Genomic DNA, 21546 nt, shown 5'->3' on the forward strand with positions numbered 1-21546 from the left:
TTACTATAGTGTTGAATGCCTCACAATCTGTAATGTGTTTCTCCTCCCAGTGTCCCTGGAAGGTAGGGCAGTGCCATTACTCCCATTTTACAGGTTGGAAGCCAAGGGACAGAGAGCCCGAGTGACCTGCACCACGTCACAAAGTCATCGAGGGTGGAGCAAGGAATTGACTCTGGGTCTTTCACGTCTCAGACTAGCACCCTAACCACTGGGCCATCCTTCCTCCCTCCACAGAGAAGCCTGAATGTTGTGATTTTCCCTTTCCAACTGCACAGGGCAGAATGCTCAACTTCCCCTAGCGATTTCCTTTCCTTCAGCCACTGACTGACTGTCAGCTCTGTTTCCCTTCATCCTAAGGTTGATTGGGGAGGCTGGGAAAGGAATCGGTTAACTGGATATTTGATCGGGCTCTCTGGGGCCTCTGACAGCAGGTGGCTGATAGGCAGCGAGAGAGACGAGGTTCCCCATAGAGAGAAAGTGACTGATGAAGCAACCTAGCCTACAAGTGAAAGGAAAGATGGGGGAGAGGTGGCTGTGTTTGTGGTGGCTCTCCAGATGATGGTGGTGGTTCGTAGTCTATGAATTGGGGGCGGGACACGGAGGCGGTACCTGGGATTCAGGATGTCAGCCTGCACTTGGAGGGAGCTGGCGAGTTTTTGCCAGTTCCTGTAGGAACTGCTACTTATCCTTGTTTTCTTCGCCCACAGCAGCTCACTCCTGCATGTCAGTCACGATACAGCCGGGGCATCTCCCTGGTTCAGCAGTGTAGCCTGGCCCCGGGGGAACAGCCCGGGCATTTCTCTCTGGAGCCAGCAGCGGATGCATGCTTAACTCTCCCGCCCCTCCGTTTCCTGCTGATTGGGTGTGGGCAGAGGGACATCCCGCAGTAGGATCTGACTTGGTCCTGGCCTGTGGCAAAGCAGAGTGCGATAGCTGGGGCTGGGTAGTCACCCTGTCTTTATTCCGGCTATGGTCAATTGGGTGGGTTAGGGAGGTAGCAGCGCTCTGAGCTTTGTGGCACTAAGCAGGAGGGTGTGGATGGGCCTTGGGATTTAACCAGAGAGAGGGGAACAATTCCGGTGGGGTTCAGCTGCCTGTCCGCCCGTGGCGGTTTTATTAGATTCTCCCTTTACAGCACTTCCTCTGTACTTCTGGGCTTTCCCAGCTGATCCTGGGGCCTTGTGTAACAAGTGTGAGTGAATTCCATGTTTAACTTAGCAGGGAGCCAAGGGAGATGTCATTGCAAAGGCTCTCGGTATCCTCACCTACTTTCCCTTGCTTGGCTGTACAGGCTCTAGGCCCACAACTGCCAGGGTTTGGTGTTGATCACATGAGGAGTTAAATCCAACCCCCTTCGTGCTGCGACAGCTGCCTGAGTTATCGTGTCCAGGAGTAACGTAACGCACGTTTTTATGCTGGTGCAGTGTCCATCATAAATTTCTCCTTATCCTCTCTGCAGCTGGCATTGGGAATCCATGTAAAACGAACCCCATACTGCTCGCTGCTGAGCGAGGAGGCGCTGCAGCTGAGGCAACAGGCGGACCCCTCGCTGGCTCTGTCTCCCACCCCCCGCGGCCAGCACGCTTCCTCCCATTCTTGAGCGCTTAAGCAGCTGTAGCACAAATGGGCGTTGGGCTGGGCCAGGGTGCTGCCTTGCTGTCGGCTTCAGCTGGCTGCCTTGAGTTCTTAGGTCATTCTTTCGGGAGTGGGGGCGTTTCTCCTTCTTAGCTATCTCTTTCCCTTGCTTCTTGAGCCTCCCCCTTCTCATAAGCCTGGCTGCTGCTGCTGCCTCTGAGCTGTTGGGAAAGGTAGTGGGGTTCCTGCTGAGTTTTGGGGGAGATCAGGCCTCTGTCAGGTTACTCCTGTCCAAGGCCCTTCATTGGAGCATTGTCCTGTCGAACCTTGCAGCCCGTTCTTGGAGTACGGCGTAGAGAGAGAAGTGGAGGACGCTTTGGCCGAGCTCACGTCAGCAAGCTGTTGCGGGTACTCGAGTCATGTGTTTCCATCCTTGTTCTGGGGCTCACTGCTAAAAACACTCTGATCCTCAGATCTTGTTCCCCGTCTCTTGATTAGAGCAATGCAAAACATACAATTGATTTGTCAAATTTAACCCATTTGTGTGGGAGAATTGCAGGCGAACGTAGATTTATTTTTTTATTTTATTTTTTTTAGAAAAATATATTTTTTTAAAACAAATTTGTTGGTTGCTGGGAAGTATTCAGCTATTTCACAGACATAATTCAGCCTCTGGGCCACTCACAAACCAATCAGCAGGACTGCTATTTTGAATATTTGCTATTCAGGCTGCATTATTGATCATCAAGGTCCCACAGTATTTCAGCTCCTTGACCAGATGACTCCCAAATCTTTAGGCAGCTTTCAAGGTAACTGTACTAATGCTTCGTGTGTGAGCAGTGCCACCAATTCATGTATGCGCAGGAACACGCCGTGCTTTCCTCTTTTCACACACCTTGCTTTTGCAAACCAAAATGTGCTTGTACAAGTAGCAATAAAAAGGGTCAAGAATCCTGCACAGAGCAGATCTGGGGTTCTTATTCCACCAAGCGTCTGCCTGTTTTGTGTCTGGTGTCCGCCCGGCCCTGCTTCCAGGAGGGTAACAAACGCACCTGGTTTTTACTGTGCCCCCTTCTCCCGTCATCCTCTGGAGACATTAATGCCAGTTTGAGGAACAGGTAGATATGAAGAGCCCCACAAAGGCTGAGAGGAGGAGGTGGAGAATAACGGATGACTATAAAGGATCTATTAAGAAAGTGAAAGAATTTCCTTTGTGGCTGTGCTCAGTGCTTTACTGTTGTTCTGTATTCAGGTGCCATGGTGATGGGGCCCTTAGAAGTACCGAAGAGGACAGATACAGACACATGCTTGTCTTACTGTAGTTATTTTGTTTGTTAGTACCCAGAGTCTTCCTGTCTGTCTGCTCCGAGGTATTTGTAACGCACCCATTGCCATGGTATCTCGGTGTTAGCTGTAGTGCCTGGGTGCTCAGTGACCAAATGCTCCCATTGTGCTGAAACGCGGCACTCGGCCTCTTCCTGTCGCTGCAGAGTTGGGACAAAGCTGGTGAAAAGCAAGTTTTTATTGCTGGCGAGCTCCACCATCTCTATTCATCTGCCAGGGAGGTACAAGCAGCAGCGGATATTGGGGTTGGGAGCATTTCATATGTAAATGTCCGTGAGTGCAGTTCTCTGACCCCGGGCAAGTTGCCAGCGCAGCTCTCGGTGATGCAGAGTTTGAGCAAAGGGCTGGAACGCTTCCCCTCTCCCCTGAGACCCAGGGCCTGCTTGGCCTGGAGAGATGCTGGAGGTGGTAGCACGGCTAGCTCCCTTATTGAAGAGTGGCTCCATTCCCGCCCCGCTGGGGACGATGGATGCCTGTTCCTTGACATCTCCGAGCCATGCGGAGCTGGGATGAGCCTTTTGCCTCAGTAGCCACTGAAGTTCTGATTTGGTGCTTTTTGAAATGCATCCAGCTGTCTGCCTTCTCTGCCTGGGAGGAGAGAGGGAGCCCTGCCTTTCAGGCAAGGTGGAAGAGATGGGCTGTCCCTCTGAGCCTGCCTGCGGTGTCCTGTTTCCTTCCCTTGTTGGAGCAGGGGGCCAGAGGAAACAGGTTTTCCTTTAATAGCCTCGTTTGTTCTTAGACTGGAGGTTGTTTTGGAGAGTGGATTGGATAATGTGTAAGTCAAGGAGCCTTCCCTGAAAATGTCCTGTCTCACATTTCCCAGTGCAGCCGATGGACGCTGCCCAAGGTGACTGCCGCCACAGACTTAGCTCAGGGAGGCTGACTACGAATTTATTACAGGGTTAATTTTATCTCCGATGTCACAAGCAGCAGTTTCACTTTCTCAGAAGCTTGTGGCTTGCTGGCAGCCAAATGTAAACAGGCACTTTCCAGGCCTTTCCCAGCATGCCTTGAGAATTGTCCGAATAACTTGCTCACTTAATTGGTCAGCTACAGATGGACGGGCCGAGGGTGGTGGGCGGCAGTGGTTGCTGGCCCAGGAAAGTTTCTGATTTTTCTCCACGACTAGCCCCCCGAGCGTGGAATTAGGGTCATACGGGGGTGTTCACATACCCAATCCACTCGCACCTGGGCAGTGATGGAGCGGGCACTGGGGACAGCTGAACAGCACTGACAGTCCAAACTTATAGTGTTTGTAAAAGTTGCCAGAATGACGTTGCCTGGAGACTGCCGTCCGTGCACAATGCATACCAGGCTCCCCTACCAGCGTGCGTCATCCTGTCCTGGAGGGGACCACCTCTTGGATGGAGATGTGATGGTCTCTATGGCCTGCTCAGCCCTCTCTCTCTCTCTGATGAGGTCAGTGGCAGATTAGCCACTGGGTGAAAGGGGTCCGTACCCAGGGGCCCCTGGCCGACTTGGGGAGGCCCCCCGCACCCCAACCCACTCTGCCCGTCCACCACGCACCCTGACCCAGTTCCCCAGCAGGAGTGCCAGGCCTGCGGGGGAAGCTCCCATGCCCCGACCTAGTTCCCCGGCACACCATGCTCCCTAGCAGGAGCTCCAGGTGGGCTAGGGAAGCCCCCATGCCCCAACCCAGCTCCCTGGCAGGAGCACCGGGTGGGTGGAACAGGGCAAGCCCTGCCCTGAGCCCACTCCCCGGCAGGAGCACTGGGCGGGCTGGGGAAGCCCCCGCGCCCTGACCCAGCTCCCTGGCAGGAGTGCCAGGTGGGGGGACTGCAGGCGGAAGGAGTGGGGAGGGGCCTCCACTTGCTCTGGCCCAGGGCCCCACAAATCCCTAATCCAGCGCTGGTTGAGGCTGATAGCAAAGGGAGGCATTGGCGGTGGCATAGGCTCTGGCTTGAGACCCCCGAGCCACTTTCACAGAAGCCACCGAACAGCCTGCAGATGGTCATGACTTTGTTGCCGCAAGCTGGATTTGACCTGGGGACTGAGAGGTGAAAGGCTCTGTCTCTCCTCTTCAGGTCCCCTTGCACGGCACTTTTTAGCCTCTGCCTGAGCGGGATCTAAGGTCACAGTCGAACCTGCGTGTTCTTCAGAGCGAGAGCTGTTCTTCTCTTCCTCCTCCCCCATGATTCGAGTGACAAGAAGGAATTCTTCTATAAAATGTGTCCCTGTGTCTCTGTGAATCTGCTGCTTTCAGCCCTGCTGCTAAATCTGTGCCTTGTAGCACTGGAGAGGGGTCAGAAAGGTAACCAGTAGTTTCTGATGAGAGTCACTCGCTCCGTTTACGTGTCCTTGGAAGAGGAGACTGCCAAATGCTCGGAGTGATGCTAGAGGGGGCCAGTAGCAGCTCCCCTGTGCCATTCAGGGTTCCAGGATGAATCTGCTGTCATGAGGGATGAACCCCCCCATCTGTTCTCCGGCGACAGCACCATATGTTCAACATGGTGTCCCCTTTACAAGCCTAGTTGTCAGGCACTGCAGAATCCTGCTTTCCCCCAGATCCATCTCTGTGGAGAGAGAGAGAGAATAATAATACCTAGACCAGCAGATCTCAGAGCACCTGGCCAAAGGAGATAAGTATCCTTACCCCATTTTACAGAAGGGGAAACTGAGGCACAGAGCCATGAAATGACTTGCTCAGGGTCATCCAGCCGGCCAGTGGTAGAGCTGGGAATAGAACCGAGGTCTCCTGAGTCCCAGTCTGGGGCTCTATCCGTTGGGCCAACAAAATAACATGTCAGCTACTCACACCAAACAACTACTTGGTTGGACTTGCTCCTCTTGTTTCCAGCAACTCATCTGCTCAAAGCTGACCTTCCAGAAGTGGCCCTCCTTTGATACGCCTCAGTTGTGTGTCATGCTCCAGGCTCAGGGTAATGGGTGACAATAGCCCTGATTAGTCTTGTGTGTCCTGGCTGCAAGCAATTCTAGCAATAATAGCTGGGAGGGCGATGGGCAGGCCACGTGGCTGCGGTTGTACCTAGCTGTGATTTGGAGCGCTGAGGTTTCTTAGGCGTCTCTTGCTCATTCTGGGAGTGTGGACACGGTGGAATTGTGAATCCAGCATGAGGAGGGTGTTCCTGGGTCTGCTAATAGTTGTAACAGAATCAAGGGCAGTGGTGGAAGCCTCATCTTTTGGGCATTGACCAGTCGGCTGGTTGAAGCACTGGAACATTGTAGGCAGTAAATGCTGCAAGTAACCTCTTGGGAAATGAACTGAGTCGCCCATTCGGTTTCTTCTGTGAAGAACATTTTCTTTGTCTTAATGCCTTAGTGGAGGGGAAAAAAGGGAGCATGGAATCCTGTCCGTCTGGGCCACTCTGATCCTGACACACAGCGAGAAGTTGCATTCTGACTTGGCACTGAATTCAGCCACTGAAAGCCCCAGAAGGGGAGCGGGGTGGTGCTAGCTGAATGGCTGGCAAATGGGGAGGGGAGAAGGGGGAAAGAGAGTGGCAGGGGGCAGGTCAGGCCATCTCCCCTGCGTTCTGGTGTTCCCATCAGTGTTTACTTTGGGCCGGTCATGTGATAGCTTCCTTGACTTGGAGCGCTGGTCCTGTGTCTGCAGTTGAGCCACGCAAGGTGCCGGTGAGCGATAAGAGGTCTGAGCTGGAGATCTCTCCGAGCCAACGCTGGGTGGGGCCCATTTTTCTCTGAAACATGGCACGCAATTCCGGCTTGTTCTACCCCAGCATTGTGTACTGGTGGGACTGGGCGTTATGGAGGAGAGTCGAGTGTAACCCCCGCCTAGCGTTCTGATTGGGGAAGGGCAGGAGAGAGAGAAACGGGAATTCGACTGCTTGCTGCGGCTAGACGGATGACGATGCCCATCAGCACTGGGGACGTGCACCTGCCGTATCCTGTCTGCTCAGTTGTTTGCTGTCCCCGCTCACCGTAGTATCTGAGCAGCTTTCATGTGAAAACAGGACAAATAGTTGATGCAGGAAAAATTCACCTAATGTGACAGAGGAAGGAGCTGAGTCACTTGCTTGTTGCCTGGTATTTTGGACCAAATCTAACAGATGTCGCCTGTACCACATAGAGTGATTTCTTTTTTGCGGGGAGGCGATAAAGTGATGGGGTCTTGGATGCAGGCAGAGGGGCGCCTGTCAAAACAAAGACGAAATCTCAGAGTGACTTTGAGCTTTTATTACGGTTTATTGTGTGCCTTGCGAGGGTTAAGTTCCATCCTTCGCAGGCCCTGGAAGGTGTGAGCGTACTGCCATGACGGCACTCTGCAGGCTCCTGTGTTCCTGGCAAGGTGCTCACCGTGTCTGGGTTCCAGAAAAATCTTGATGATACTCTGGATCCCTGGTGTAAATGCTCCAGATGGGGAAGATATGCGCATCCTGGAAGGGTCTGGCTGAGCCCTGCAGGAATGTGCCATGTTCTGGAATAGGGCTAGGGGGACTGGTTCAGCCGATGCTGCTCTAATGAATGATGCTGCACTGGTGCTCTGACAAAACAGGCAGGGAAATGTTAGCAACTAGATTATTTAATTTGTTTTTTAATGGCGATTAAGTTTCGCTGCAGGAGAGCGGATCTGCAGGGAATGGAGATTTCAGCCCTTTTTATTTATTTTTTAATCTCACATTCCTCGCTGCCATGACACTTCAAGGCCTAGTTCAGAGAGGAGCTGACTCTAGCAGCTGGAGATTAAATACAGTTGAAAACTTGCTGTGAAGTAATAAATGAAGCCCAAGCTGAGCAGCACATACTCAAACAAAGGGGGCATGTTTCTGCTTCTGCAGAACAAGTGTGGAAAGAACAGGACTTTCCATTTCAGTCAGAGATGATGCAAGAGTCTGAACCTTTAACTGGCATCTTAAGTCAGATGCCAATGTGCTGATGCCTTGCGTTTAGACAACCCTTTTTCAAGCCAGAGCAGTTACAGACTGTGTATACAGGGCTGGCTTTGCCTACCTCTGGGACACAGCAGCTGTTTAACAGCGTAGGCCACGAAGGGTATGTCTACACTGCACACTAAGCCTTGGCCTGTGGGACCTGGCCTTGTGGACTTGTTGATTCCAAGCCTGTGTTTGAGTGTTCACACTGCATTGCAAACCCGGGGTTACAATTGCTGGACCTGGGTCCCACAGCCATGCCGGTGTGTACCTACAGCACTACGCAGACCTTCTGACTTGGGTCTGCAGCTTGACCTGTGTCCACACTGCAAAATGACAGGGCTTGGACTCCAGTCCGAGTGGGAATCAGGCTCTGACCCACCCCCCAACCAGGCCTAAAGCATGGGTCCTGATTGCTTGATGACCTGAGTTAGACTGATTTGTGTGTGGACAGAATGGGGCTTGGGCTCAAACCTGAGTCGCAGTGCAGGCGTAGTGCACAGTGTAGACATGTCTGAAGTGAAGAAGAGCACAACATTCCAATTAGTCACAGATGCAATAGAATTTGGCCAGGCCTTCAAGTTTTGACACCCGCTCTTCCAAGAGTGGCCTGCTTTCTTTTGTGATTCCTGGCTCCTTGCTGGCGTATTGGTTCAGTACTGACTCAAAGGGAGGGAAGAGTGCCACCTATTAAATCACCAGCATCTTCCTGCAGGTCTCCCATCGAAGCAGTAACCGGGTTGGACACTGCTTAGCTTGTGAGGTCTAATGAGACCACAGCTCAAGGTTTTATGGATGCTTCCAATTTATTAGTAAGGGAAAACAAGAGCCCCACAGGAGTGCGTGGGTCTTTTTTGACCTCCCTTTCAGGTTGACGCTTTGCACATCTTGCATCCTGAGCAGGTTTCATGTATGTTGTGAATTTTCCCACATGCTGTTCTACCCTTCACTTGAAGATCAAACCCTCTGCTCAGACCCAGGTTTAGGATGCACAGCTGGAGCTTGTGGAAGGGCAGTGATGGAGTTAATGACGTTCTGCCTGTTACAGGAGACCTTCTGTCAGCTGTCCTCTGTTGGTAGGTCTCTTAAAAACACACGTAAGCGCGCACATGCTGTCTCTTCACTTGTTACATTGCACCCGTGTTTCCAGACAAACTGCAAGTGCTACCCTCTTGTCTGAGAGGTGGGCAAGGGGAGAAGGTTCTGCTGGGGCTGGAGGAGGGTAAGGCCCCTTTCCCAGACAGGGTTGTCAGCACAAAAAGTTGTTAGAGGGCAGCGTACTTTTGCAAAGAGGCAGAAGTGATTTTTGACTCGCCAAAGTGCCCTGTGTGTTCTGGCTGAAGTGGGCTTCCTGTGTGGAGCGCAGTATAAATATACAAAGGAGCAAACGCACCCAAAACAAAGTGCAGATAGTTCCCACAAGCCTAACATTTTCATATTTCTTTCGCTGCCAAGAAGCCTCTGGTCGGCGTTAGAATAACAGGCCTGTTTGTGCAGACACCAGGCCTTTTGTTAGCCAGCAGAAAAGGGGTTTTGATTCAAGCAGTCTCTCTCTTTCTCCTGGCTTTCCTGTTTCCTAAGCTGCTGTGGGAAGGTTGCTGTGGAAAGCCTGGCTCTGGGCGACCTCTGAAGATCCTGCATTGAGAGACACTGCCTCGATAGCATGGGGAGGGAGGGAAGCGGCCTGACATTACTTGCCAGTTCATTCAACCCTGTTGGGGTGGAGGGAGGATAGAAGGGAGCAAGTGAAGGTGGGAATGTCTTTTTTTGAGATTCCTCAAGTCTACCTGCTCCTGGCAGCTGGAGTGCAGAGGACTGTGCTCTGGATTGGATATCTAAAGCCCTGTCCTCAAGAAGGGGGTCTGGCTTGTTCTCCCCCAAGACAAGGGGGATTACGATGCTCATTGGGTCAGCCATGGGACAGTTCAGATAGGACCCTCCAGTGTGAAGGCCCTTGGTAGGCCAGAAGGGGATTCAAGGAGGCACCATTTTCTCTCTGTTGTTTGGCTTGAATGTGCCATTCTGGACCTGGACGGGAACCGGGGTGCTTTGGGCTGAGTTTGGATCAGTTTCCTTATCTTAGCTGGCCGCATGGCGGAAGCAGCCGAGTCCAGCTAGGGGGCTGTTAACTGTACCTTGTGGTGACCTGTCTTTGCATTAATATTCTGAGGCTTGGGCTAATATTCTGAGCACAGGCCTGAGCGCCAAGAGCTCCCACGCTCTAACCCTGGCTCTGGCACTGGCTCCCGCTGTGGCTGGGAACAAGTCACTTCTCTACTTTTGCATCATTTTTTTCCATCTGGGCCTGGCAGGGGCCTGGGGGGGATTACCTGGCCAATAGCTGCACAGTGTTTTGAAGCCCAGGTGCTATATAAATGCTAAGTAGTAGTATCTTTATTACGGTGTGGATTGAAAAGATGGGCGGTGCCTCTGGAAAAGTCCCGTGCTTCCTGCTTTCCCCTCCTCTAGAAGAGATGCTGAGCCAACCAAAGTAGCGTGAGCACTGGGAGAGTTGGCTGTGGTGCCCAGTGTTTGTTTTGCACATGTGTGTGGCACGGACTTGTGCAAGTGGGTGCTCTCAGTGCAGCCTCCTGTGGGTGCTTTTTTTGCTCAGCAGGACGGATGAGCTCACAAACCCCACAAGCAGGAGCATTATCATCGTAAACGCAGTTAATTGAGGCAGGAGGAGCTACGCCAAAGCATTGAAAATAGCACAAGTGGCTGGTCTCAGACCTCCTGCCTTCCAGAGGGACCCCCCCAAGCTGGCAGCTTTCAAAGCTCTGGTGAAAGCTGCGATTAGTTTCTGGAGATCGAGGCCTCTGAGAGCCACACAAAGGATCAGACTTTGCTGCCGCTTTCTCGGAACTTAATTAATTCCCTGTCAGTCTGCATCCCTCTTGTCTCCAGATTCTGGCACTGCCCTTCCCTCCCCCATCAGCCTGTTTTTTTCTGTGTTCCTGTGTGCATCTCGAGCCCCTTCACCCTTTCTTGCCCTCATAGCATGCATCTTGCTGTACTCCTCCTCCTCCTCCTTCTCTTCCTCCTCCTCAGCATGTTCTCCCCTCTTCTTGCTCACTGTCATCCTGCATCTGTGTATTACTGTCTGCATCCAGCCCTCCCTCCTCTCTGTCACTCCACATCTCCCTCTCTCTCCCTCCGGGTCCAGAGCCCCCTCACTTCTTTGCTGTCTCTTTTTCTCAACCTGCTTCTTTCTCTTTATCCCTGTGTGCACAGAGGACTCCCCCTCCCCTTCCTCCTCTGCTCATTTCATTGGGTTGGAAGCCAACTTCCCCTGACCTTTCTTTGTGATTCCAGGGAGTAGATGGAGACCTGGGGTGAATAGCCAGGAGTTCCTTGACACTATTTGATGGGCAGACATAGCGCGTGACTTCCTGCCAGCTCAAGCATTGTCAGAGCTAAGGAACAAGAGGGGGCTTGGGAGATACAAAAGGGCTTAGTCATAAAGACTGAACTCCGGCATCGGCAAAGAAATCTAATGGGTCTATGTGGTAATCTGGGGTGGTGCAGAGCTCATAGATGCATAAAGTTTAAGTCCAGAAAGGGACCATTTGCTCATCTAGCCTGGATTCCTGTATAGTGCAGACCATTACATTTCATGCTGGAGGGTGAGGGTTGAGGCCCGTGCGATTTCAGAGGGGACCCAAAGTGAGACGACCATCTTGCAGGTTTCCTAACTCCTGTGCAGTAATCCGGGATGGTGCAGGGCTTGTGGCCAGGAACAGTTTGCCAGGCCTTTGCAGTCCGAGAGAAGATGACCCAAGTCCTGGCTTGGGAGAGATGCAAGCCGTATGCAGGGATCCTGGAGACGCTGTCTGTGTTGTGGGGAAAGCCGCAGTGGTGTGGGGAGGCGCTGCTGCACCGAAGTGGGGTGGGCACTTGGAGGTCTTTGGGCAGTGGCTGACGTTTCACTTGCAGAATGTTTTCCCACTGGCCCCCCTCGAGCACCAAAGACGTGAAAGCTCTGAAAGGAAAGGGCGTGCAGGGAGCTGCCTGTGGATGAAGCATGCAGGCTCCGGGGTCTGTACTTGCACCATGTCTGTCATGGCGCTGCACTGCTGCAGGGAGTGGAGCTGGCAAAGCTGCCGATGCTGAGACAGCCCCTTGGAAGCCCAAAGAATCTAGGTCATGGAAAAGCAAGTTTCCCCAAGAAAAGGAGGTTTGAGCAGCTTCCTGGAGCCTCAGGGGATGTTGGCTCCTCTCGTGTGTGTGTGTGTGTGTGTGTGTGTGTGTGTGTGTGCGCGCTCCAGTTTACCAGCTGCAGGGCGCTGGGGACCGGGTGGATTTTCCCGACATGCCGTCGGAAGAGTTCCCTTTGTGTTGCTTTCGATAAGGAAAACGGGGTCCTGCCAAGTTATATTAACACTTCCTGTGGCTTTGGGGTCACTTATGAGAGGTATGACTAAGGGGAAAGCGCTCTGTGAGATGAGCAGCTGTCTGCAGGGAGAGTCGTCCTTGTACTGCGAGGATCAGGATCGGCACCTTCCGGGGGAAGAGAAGGCAGTACTGCAGAGACCCCCACGCGGGAAGGGTGCATCCTCAGTGGGGACTTCTGGAAGCAGTTGGGCTGTGCAGCCATTCACTGCCCTGCATGCTAGTGGGCAGGATCCTCCTCTTCCTTTCTCAGCCGCTGGGAAGGAGGGTGGATTTGTAGTGGCTCCTACTACCCCGTGGCTAGCCATGCTACTCTGTGTGCCGAGCTAAGCGCTGGGCATCACTGGGCTCTCTCCGGCTGCATGGCCTGTTACAGGTGCTGCCTGGTTATATGTTCTCTCGATAGATAAGGAAATACAACCAGTGTTTCCAAAGCTCATTTTCAGAAGCTCGTCTGGCCAGTCCTTCCCACTTTTCAGGCTCCTGCCCCCCTGTCCCTGTGAGATCACAAGCAAAAGAACAGGACCATCCAGACAGCCCCAGTCTGGATTTCACATTCCCATAAACCTCTCAACTGGAAATCCTCGCTCATGTGCTTAGGGATTTCTCCTCCTCTTAGCCCCATGCATCCCAGATAAGCAGAACCATTGTCTTACTAAATTCCCCTGCCCAGACACGCTGCCAGCCCTGATTGCAAATATTCTGGCTGTTCTGAAGTAGTGGCCAGCAGGACTATCCCCTGGCCATCTCCAGGCTGCTCCTGGAACAACCTTCTTGAGCTGGTACACCAGGCCACACCCCTCTTCCTGAAAGTCCCAACCACATCTGCCATGGGCCCCTGCGACAAAGAGCTTACCAAGGGCATCTGTGTGTGTACCACAAACAAAACACAGCATGTGCCAGTCATCCTGCCGCCTCTGCTCGCGTGTTGGATACCTTCCCCCTTGCCTTTCTTTTGTATTGTGTCCTTTAAACTGTGAGCCGGATTCTGCTATACCACACCTACCCTAACAGAGCAAACAGTTCCCACTCGGTCTGTAGAGAGCAGGCAGGAGACGTTGAGCTGGAAGTTGCAGTGGGCAGTGCTTAAAGTGTGTGGGGGTCATGAAGGGTCACAGACCCGGCAGTGGTTTTAAATCAAGCCAGGTCACGGCAGGGGGCACTTTACACACTAGCTTACCAAAGCTGTTGCTCCAGGTTAAGAGAGACCTCCCACTTTTTTCAGACCACTTGAAGCGCTGGAAGTGATGGCCAGTATGGCTGACTTATAGTACATTTCCAGTGTGGCCAGACAAAGGCCAGGCACTTCAGCCTGGTCGACCTTTTGGCATGAGACAGGACACAAGTATTGCTGGGTAAAGACTGTCCAAGCCGATATCTGCCCAGGGCAGAAATCCCTCCTGTTCTTGAAACTGTCTCCTTCCCAGGAACCCCGAGAGCTCCCTTGTCTGCTCTGGCTGTCCAGCACCATTGCTACCAGCATGGTCAGACGAAGGGTTAACGGCAAGTTTTGTTTTTAGAGAATGATTAAGCCGTGTCCAGGTGGTGGCTCAGCTTTGCTGTTTGCTTTGTGGAATGAAAATCATCAGGAATAATGTTTGTTTCCAGCTTTAACACAAACCATTTTATCTCTCCAGCCCTGGGCCGCCTACCTTCCCTTTCTTTTCAGCAGCAAGGTGAACCTTATTGCCCTCTGCTGCATCTCTGTCCTTCCACATCCCTTTGTTGCTCAGATTAGTCCTGTACTGGCTTTTCGTAGGTGGTGTGGGGGCTGGTCTCACACAGGTGTGCTCAGGAAGGTTAGCCGGAATTGTGGGAGAAAGGCATTGTTGACGTGTTGTTACACCGTCATGCACAAATCAGTTTCACTTATTGCTTCATTTCAGGTCCAGCCCAAAGGGCAACGGCCACCAGGAATCTGTCCCACAGGAATCCCTTTGCCCTACTCTGGGAGCAAGCTGCCTCTGTACCCCAATCTCCGAGTGCCCCCCGCACTGGGATAGCTCCAGACCTCCTGGCCCCTGAGTTGTCTCTGTCTCACTGGTGAGGGTTAGAGCAATAGAAAAGTAGGGCTGGACGGGACCTCGAGAAGTCATCCAGCTCCCTGCACTGAGGCAGGACCAAGTAAACTTAGATCGTACCTGACAGGTGTTTGTCCAACCTGTTCTTAAAAACTGCCAGTGTGGGGAGTCCACAACCTTCCTTGGAAGCCTGTCCCAGAGCTTAATTACCCTTAGAGTTAGGAAGATTTTCCTAATATCTAACCTAAATCTCCTGACCTACAGATTAAGCCCATTACTTTTTGTCCTTCCCTCCTGTGGACACAGAGAACAATTGATCCCCATCCCCTGTGTAACAGCCTTTAACATATTTGAAGACTGTTATCAGCTCCCCCCTAAGTCTTCTTTTCTCAAGACTAAACATTACCTTTTTTTTAAACCTTTCCTCAGAGGTCAGGTTTTCTAAGCCTTTTATCCTTTTTGTTGCCCTCCTCTGGCCACTCTCCAATTTGTCCACATCTTTCCTGAAGTGTGTTGCCAGGAGTTGGACACAGGACTCCATTTGAGGCCTCACCAGTGCCAAGCAGAGTGGGACAATGACTTCCCGGGTCTTACCTCCGACACTGCTGTTAATACACCGCAGAATGAAGTTCGCCTTTTTCGCAGCTGCATCACGTATTGACTCATGGTCAATTTGCGATCCACTATAACCCCCAGATCCTTTTCAGCAGCACTACTGCCTAGCCAGTCAGTCCCCATTCTGAGTTGTGCGTTTGATTTTTGTTCCTAGGTGAAGTACTTTGCACTTATCTTTATTGAATTTAATCTTGCTGAATTCAGACCAATTCTCCAATTTGTCAAGGTTATTTTGAAGTCTAATCCTGTCCTCCAGAATGTTTGCAACCCCTTCCAGCTTTGTGTCATCCACAGATTTTATAAGCATACTCTCCAGTCTATTATCCAAGTCATTAATGAAAATATTGACTAGTCCTGGACCCAGGACTGACCCCGTGGAACCCCACTAAATACACCCTCCCAGTTTGACAGCAAACCATTGGTAACTACCCTTTCAACCAGTTTTATACCCACCTTATAGTAATTTAATCTAGATCACATTTCCCTAGTTTGCTTATGAGAAAGTAATGTCGGACTGTGTCAAAAGCCTTACTGACATAAAGATATGCCACATCTACTGGTTTCCCCTGTCCACTAGGCCAGTAATGCTGTCAAAGAGGGAAATTAGGTCAGTTCAGCATGATCTGTTCTTGACAAATCCATGCTGGCTATTCCTTATAACACTATTATCCTCTAGGTGCTTACAAATTGATGGTTTAATAATTTGTTCCTTGTCTTTCCAGGTATTGAAGTTATGCTGACTAGTCTATAATTCCCCAGATCCTCTTTATTCCTCTTTTAAAAGCTAGGTTCTATGTTTGCCCTTCTCCAGTCCTCTGGGACCTCACCCATCCTCCATGCGTTCCTGAAGATAATTGCTAAGTGTTCTAAGATTGCTTCAGCTAGTTTCTTATGCACCTGAGGATGAATTTCGTCAGACCCTGCCAACTTGAATGCATCCAACTTATCTAAACATTCGTTAACCTGTTCCTTTCCCCTAATAGTTAATATTAATTGTGTTGAGTATCTGGTCACCATTAATTTTTTTAGTGAAGACTGAAGCAAACAGGCATCAAACACCTCCGCCTTCTTGATGTCCGTTTTTAGTTCTCCCTCCCTGCTTAGAGGACCTACACTTTCCTGCATATTTCTCTTGTGTTCTACATTTCCAGCTCGAGAAGAGACAGCTGCACTCTGAGCTAACATGCTAAAAACTGAAGTGTAGCCACAGTGGTGCGAGTGGTGGGAAGAGCTGGCAACCTGAGCATGTGTCTAGAGTCTCGGATGGCATCGTATTTGGGCAGCTAGCCCTCCCCTTGCTCACGCCACCCTGGCTCTGCATCTATATTTAGTGCACTAGCCAGATCAGAGGTAGCACATGTGTCTCCTCGAGCTGGAAGTTTCAGCTCCAGTTCGAAGTGTGGGTGTACCCAGTCGCACTGGCTTAACTAAAAGTGGGATGTTGCACTGGTGTAGTTAAACCAATGCAACATTGCACCTTTGTTAAAGCGCTGCAGTTTGTGTGTGTAGACTGGTCAGTTTCATGTTGGAAAGGGAAGTCTTTTAAAAATATAATCGTTATTTTGGTGCCAAGCGCTGGTTGAAAAGAGGAATTGATGCTAAACGTGTCAGTCCTCATTTCCAGCAACTTCCCTGCCAGAGTTCCTGTGAGTTCAGGTTTTTTTTAATGTTAACCACCTGTTGGACAGCTGGCAGGTTTAGCTCTTAATGTCCGAGGGCTGACGTTGCTGCTCAGTTCGGAGCATGGTGGGCTGGTCAGACTTGTGGGAGTGTGGGAGGGAGCATTCCCTGTGTGGTGCTTTTAAATATTTCCTACTGTTGGAGGGTGTTTTGCTTTCTGTCTGGTTGGCCTTTGCTGGTGAAACTGTAGCCCTTCAGCTGGCCCAGTGTAGGGATCCTTGCAGTTAAACATTCACTCCTAATGTTCTCGCAGTGGAGCGGAACATTCAGTTGAAAAGCTTGTAAGCGGTTAGTAAAAAATGGCTGGTGCCTCCTGAAACTGTTTTCCCTCTGCTCCTGCCACAGGTAAACCCTGCCCAGCGCTACCTAAAGCAGCAACCAGAAAGAGAGTGGGGGCGAGTGAATGCCTTGCAGCGTGGATTTTGGCTGAGAAGTGCAAAAAGTAGTGAGAAGCATCATGATTTCACAAACGCCCGCAGTTACTGCCGGGCCAGGATTCTGAAACAGAGTATGCATTTGAGCCCCTGGGTCTGCAAGGTCACTGCACCGAGGTGCATGATTCCCATCTACGCTGGGAAGATTTCCTCCCAGACCCCTAAAATGTGCTTTGCTACCCGTAGCTTTGGCTCAGCCAGTTGTAGCGATGGTGAGAGTGCTAACATGGCGAGGTCTCCAGGTATTCTGCACTCCGTCATCTAACCTTGCTCAGACCGCGTGGTGGTCTCTGGCACCGTACCGAAACAAGTGCTTCAGTGTTGGTGCTGTCACTTGGACAGAACTGGGGGGCAGCAAATGTGTTTGTTAGGCATTTGTTCCAGTGTAGGTAAGGCTGCTGGGAGAATGCATCTGAAATCGGGGGTAGGCCACACCTTGCTCCTTTGTGCTCTTTCCTTCGTGTTTGTTCGGTGGTGACATAAGTGGAGGAAGACAGAATTTTTGTCTGTGCATGTAGGAATTAGTGATTCACCTGCAGTAGAAGGAATTTCAAAGAGAATGCACTGGTGGGTAGTTGCCAGACTAGCAGGCCCCAAGGGAAGTGCTAGCCAGGGTCTGCTCATCTCCTGTTTAACAACATAGATCATAGGGAATGTCAGCTTTGTTCTCTTCATTTTCTTTCCTATAACTCCCGGTATGGGTGCCAGGGGTGGTGTTGGCTCGTGTGCCTTGGAATGGTTCACAGTCCTGTCTCTGCTTGCAGGAGGGTGTAGTGTGTCAGAGAGAGCCAGATGGTTTGCTGCACTGTGTGTGTGTGTGTGTGTGTGTGTGTGTGAGAGAGAGAGAGAGAGCCTGCCTTTCCGAGGGTGTTTTGTCTCTTGTTCATGGAGGTGTCTCTTTGTCTTGCTAGCTCTGGCTGTACCTGTGTCTAATGACAGTTGCTGTGAAGGTGCGGTGTTTGCCTTTACTCATGTTTAGTTACTGCATCCTACTGAGATATTTAGAAGCCCAAGCCAGAGGGGCTCCGCTGTGCTGATGCGGTCCAGGGTTGCTCCTCTCAGCATCTCTGCCTGGGCCGTGGCACTGGGTGCATGGTCCTGGGCATAAAGCAAATCCAACCTGAGTCTGGCACCTCCTTCCTCATTCCCAGAGTGCTAAGTAGAAACCCTGATGGCAGGAGGGTAGATGGGTTACGGGTCTGCCTGAGGATGACGTCTACAGGAGTGGAGAGGTGCAGTCATGCAGGGAAGAGATCAGATTCTTGGGCTTTTCATGTGTGTTAGTGAAGGTTTGGAGTCCTGGAATGGGTCAGGTGCTCGGGTTGCCATGTTGGTGCGTTACGGGGTATGCAGAGAACTGATTATTTTTCTTTCTGTGCCTGTGTAAGGTGTGTGCTTCTGTCCAGTGACTTCTGAATGCTGAGGGGCAAAGCCCTGAAAAAACAACTGCCTTAGGCTGCTTTGTTTTCCAGGGTTGGCTTGGCACTTGCTTGCTTCCAGCGGGAAGGCTTCTGGGAAGTGAAATGATGTCACTCTTTCAGGATGAGCTGGGCATTCCTGATGTCAAGTGGCCCCTTCCATCCTGAGTCCCTTGGTGGTTCTGATCAGCTGCCATAAAATGGCAGAGACTCTCAAAATGCCTCAAACCCGCTGGATATGAGAGCGATCCAGGGAAAGAAAAGAGAGGCTCTTTCCGGATGGGAAGCCTGCTGGTCATTCTGTCCAGACAGTCACAAGTTACATCTTCGGTCAGCACCATTGCAGTGTCAGGACTAAAAAAAGGCCTGGAGGTGTGGAAAAGATGCCAGAGGAGAGCTGAGTCAGGAGACATGAGTTGGATTCTGCCCTTGTGCTGGTGTCTCATCGTTCAGCGGCTGCCCACGGCCCTTCCTGCGACCCAGGCTGGCTTCCTGGAATGAAACAGGGGTACCTGGTAGCTCCTTGGGGGAAGCGGGAGCCATTGTGGTGTTTGTTTGAGACGCAGGCTTTTGCAAAACACGACGCCCCATGTCAAATGATTTTGTTTAAACGGCTCCTTCGCGAAGATGCCAGACTGAATGGTGAACCGAGTATTCTCTGGGTGAGCCGTGGAATGACTCAGCTGTGTGTGATTCCTCCCCATTGTTCTGTGTAGTGAAACCTCCCTGTCAAATGAATACAGCAGCATCAGTATCATCGCTGCCTTCCCCAGCCAAGGGACAAGAATTTCCCTAGTGTATTCGTGGCTGCTTTTATGTTCAGCTTGATACACTGGAGGAGATGGAGCTTTTTTGTATAGTCTCGACTAGTTGTGCGTATTGAAAAGGGCCGTTGTGTTCCCAGGGTGCTGCAGAATTGAGATCAAGAGCTGAGGGGGGAGTCGGGGTTACCAGAGTAACTGGGGGCTGGTTCTGATGGGAGCTGTACTGCAGACCCTTGATCATCTTTGGTGGGGTTTTCTTTCCACCTCCATCCATTTAATATGCAGCTCCGCTGCTAGCTAGGCACCAGCCATTGTGCAAATGTGTCAGGACTGGAAACTAGGCTGAATCTTTCGGCTTCTGTGCTAGTTCTGTTCTCTCTCGTCTCCATCCAGAAACAGGAGCTGTTTTCTGACTCTTTCCCTGAATCAGAGATGCTTCGGTTTTTGGTGTTTCTGCGGCGCCACCTGGCTGCCACAGGCGGGAATGCACTGACCACGTGGGCATTGGGATCCCTTTCTGTACTTTATTGATATACCTTTGTTTACATCCCTTTCTGTGCAGCATACTAGGTAAGGCCCGGCTCCTGCAACCATCAGGCAGGGGGTCACTTCCTGTGTCTGACGCTAGGTTGGGCGGGAACCTGCTACAGCTGCCTTGGACCGAGAATGCACCTGGGTCCCTTCCCCATGCAGCATACCGGATGGGAAGTGAGTCCATTGCAACCATAGGCTGGGGGCAACCAACCGCTTGCAATAAAGAATATGGTTTATGGAGAGAGCTCAGTAGAGCTGCCCTGGGCTTGGAGTATGTAGACCCTCATTACAGCAGCCCTGGCTCCTGGGGCCATCCTTTGCCATGCAGAAAGGTGGGCAGGGTGGCTTAGGGGCTATGGAACATCTGCCTCCTCTCTGTGTGAGGGGCTGGGAGCAGAGCCCCTGTTTTTTCAGGGTAGTGATTGCTTTCTGGTTGCTTTGAGTTGCTGGCAGGCGGCTTCCCGAGTCATATAAGGAGACGTGATGCTGCATAAGCCGACAGCCGCTGCGGGAATGCGATGGGGAAGCATGACTCACCAGGAAAACACACAGTAAAAGGGGGAAGACTTGGCCTGAGCCAAGGTATGACTCTGCTCTGGAATGGAAAGACTGCACTCGGACAGGGGATTGTTCAGTGGAAGGGAAGGCCTGTGGTTGCTTGCTCTCTCTCGAGGGTGCAGAGGAAGCTGTGCTGTGGGGGGATCCGGCTCGTGCAAAGACTGACAGTGGGTGGGATGGCCCGTCCAGTGGTGGCTGAAGCCTGGGATACTTGGTCAGCTGTCCCAGTCTCTCCCTGTAGGCGGCACTGTGAGGCAGGGATAACGTGGCTGGGCTGGTGCATGAGACACAGGCTCCCTGACCAGACTGCCGTCATCCTCTGCTATGAGCTCCAAGTGCCTCCGATCGGGGAAGTGCCTAGGGATCAGAAACACCAATGTCAGAAACCCAGGAGAGCGCTGTACTTATCCGTATGACATGCTGCATGGTCCAGTGGTGCTGGGACTCTTGTGCTCTGTTCCCAGCTCTGCCACTACCTTAGCATGTGGCCTTGGACGAGTCTCTTCACCTTTCTGTGCCTCGGTTACTCCTTCTGTAAAACGGGGGCAATGCGACCTTCACGCAGAAGAGCTGCTCTGTTAAACCCTGTGCAGTGAGACAGAACGGGAAGTGGGTTTGTCTTGTGTTTTGTGCTGGGGGCATTCCCACTGGCTGTTATGTTAGGGCCTGATCCAAAGCCCATTGCAATGAACGGAAATGCTCCCATTGACTTCACTGGGCACAGCCTCAGGCCCTGGTCCGTAGGGGACGGATGGGAGGCAATGTCGTGCAGTAAATAGAACACTGGACTGGGGCTGAGGAGGCCTGGGTTCTGTTCCCAGCTCTGCCACTGGTCTGGCTGAGTGAGTCACTTTATAGCGCTGTGCCTCAGTTACCCTCTGTTGTAAAGCGCGTGGAGTGCTAGGGATGAAAAGCACGAACAGCAGCTAGGGGCGGTTGTGGTGGTGGTTTGTGCTTGTGGGGTGCATGTCCTCCTTAAAAGTCCAGCCCTGGCTCCCATCGGGACAGAGTGGGACTGGTGAAGCGTGCTGAGGTTCTCTGATGAAAGGCGGTATTTTCGGGCAGAGGAGGATTGATTTTAAATTAATCACAATGCATTACAGATGTGTATAATGACAGAATTCGGGGACTGAGCGAATAGTTGCAGAAGAACACTGTATAATATAAACAGAAAAGGAGGACTTGTGGCACCTTAGAGACTAACAAATTTATTTGAGCATAAGCTTTCGTGAGCTACATCTGATGAAGTGAGCTGTAGCTCACGAAAGCTTATGCTCAAATAAATTTGTTAGTCTCTAAGGTGCCACAAGTACTCCTTTTCTTTTTGTGAATACAGACTA

At 51.5% G+C, this 21546-nt stretch overlaps 1 protein-coding gene across 24 annotated transcripts in view; it reads left to right on the top strand.

Annotated features, from left to right (window-relative positions):
- Positions 1 to 21546, top strand: part of MACF1 (microtubule actin crosslinking factor 1) — a 252980-nt gene that overhangs the window by 42455 nt on the left and 188979 nt on the right. The window lies entirely within an intron of this gene.

This window comes from Chelonia mydas, chromosome 19 (genome assembly GCF_015237465.2).
Source record: "Chelonia mydas isolate rCheMyd1 chromosome 19, rCheMyd1.pri.v2, whole genome shotgun sequence".
NCBI lineage: Eukaryota > Metazoa > Chordata > Testudines > Cheloniidae > Chelonia > Chelonia mydas.